Source organism: Hippocampus comes, unplaced genomic scaffold (genome assembly GCF_001891065.2).
Source record: "Hippocampus comes isolate QL1 unplaced genomic scaffold, H_comes_QL1_v1.1 scaffold298, whole genome shotgun sequence".
In the NCBI taxonomy this organism is placed as follows: domain Eukaryota; kingdom Metazoa; phylum Chordata; class Actinopteri; order Syngnathiformes; family Syngnathidae; genus Hippocampus; species Hippocampus comes.
Window position 1 is genome coordinate 913,131 of NW_017805417.1, and position 1,291 is coordinate 914,421.

Here is a 1,291-nt window from a genome sequence, read left to right on the forward strand (position 1 = left end):
GAGCTATTTTTGACTACATTTGTCATATTACAAACCCCCAACACCCTCAAAAACAAGTTTTATCCTCAAAGTGCACCTATTTTCTTTTCAGTGTGGTCCTAATATTTCTTTGTGCGCGTCAGGGGGAAAATATTGCACTACTCAAGAGGTCTCATTTGACAAATGAGCAAAGCTTCGCTGGTCACAAACACTTGCGATGTCCTTTTTAGAGGAGGAACTGGGCAACGCGGTGAACAAGCCGTGACCACGTTCGCTTCACACTTCTCGGTTTCGGGGGTTCGAATGTCAAGTTATTCCCAGGTAACATGCCGGTTCCCCCGACGACTCGAAATTGTCTTTGAGGTGCGAATGTGAGTGCGTGGTCGATGTGCTCCGAGTCGGCTGGGATCGGCTCCGACGAAGGATGGACAAGTAAAGAAAATGGATGGAAACGTGCGAGTGAATTGGTGGCGTGTCAGATTGTGTTTGCTTCATGTAGTGAAGTGGCGCACGCCATCTTTTGCCGCTTGCTTCAGCTACTGCGACATCCAACTTGTGCTCAATAACAACTTGGACCCATGGGTGTGTTTTTAAAAAAACAAAAAAACTACAACAAAAAATTTGGTGGCCACATTTCCTCCCTTTTAGGAAGATTGTGCATCTATTTGAAGGGATATTTCACCCTCCATGAAAAAAAACAAACAAAAAACCCCCTGCCAAATAAGGTCTTTCGTGTTTTTTTTAAAAGCCTATTTACAACTTCACATATTTGTGTTTTGACCTTTTTTCAAATATTTCCTGAAAAACTCACGTACAAGCGTCTCTGCATATTTTTGTGCTCTCTGCAACAGGCTTCAAGATGTTCCCAAAGCCTATTTGGAATGTAATAATGACCATCAAGGAAGTATGTGCACGCGATACATCTCGACTGAGAGAGAATGACATCTTTGCATGGAGAGGAGGGGCTAACTTTCACCAGGGTTGTTAGCGGAGAGTCTTCACCGGTGTCTCAGCCATTTATTGTCATTTCTAAGGGACAAGTCGTAAGAAGGGTTTGAATTTGAAACGGTTTCAGGATTTTACTTTTTGGCTTATTAGTGATTTGAAACTCTTATAGGATTATAATATTCATAAAACCTGAAAATAGTTGGTGCTTATTCTGTAGTAAGTTAAAAATTATAAATATATATATTTTTAAAAAGTTGCTTTTGATCACGCACGTTTTTCCTCAAACAGTGGTCTTCGGCCGGAAACGGTTATTAGCACAAAAAAAAAAATGCAGCTGAGATCAACATTTTTTTTTTTTTTTTTG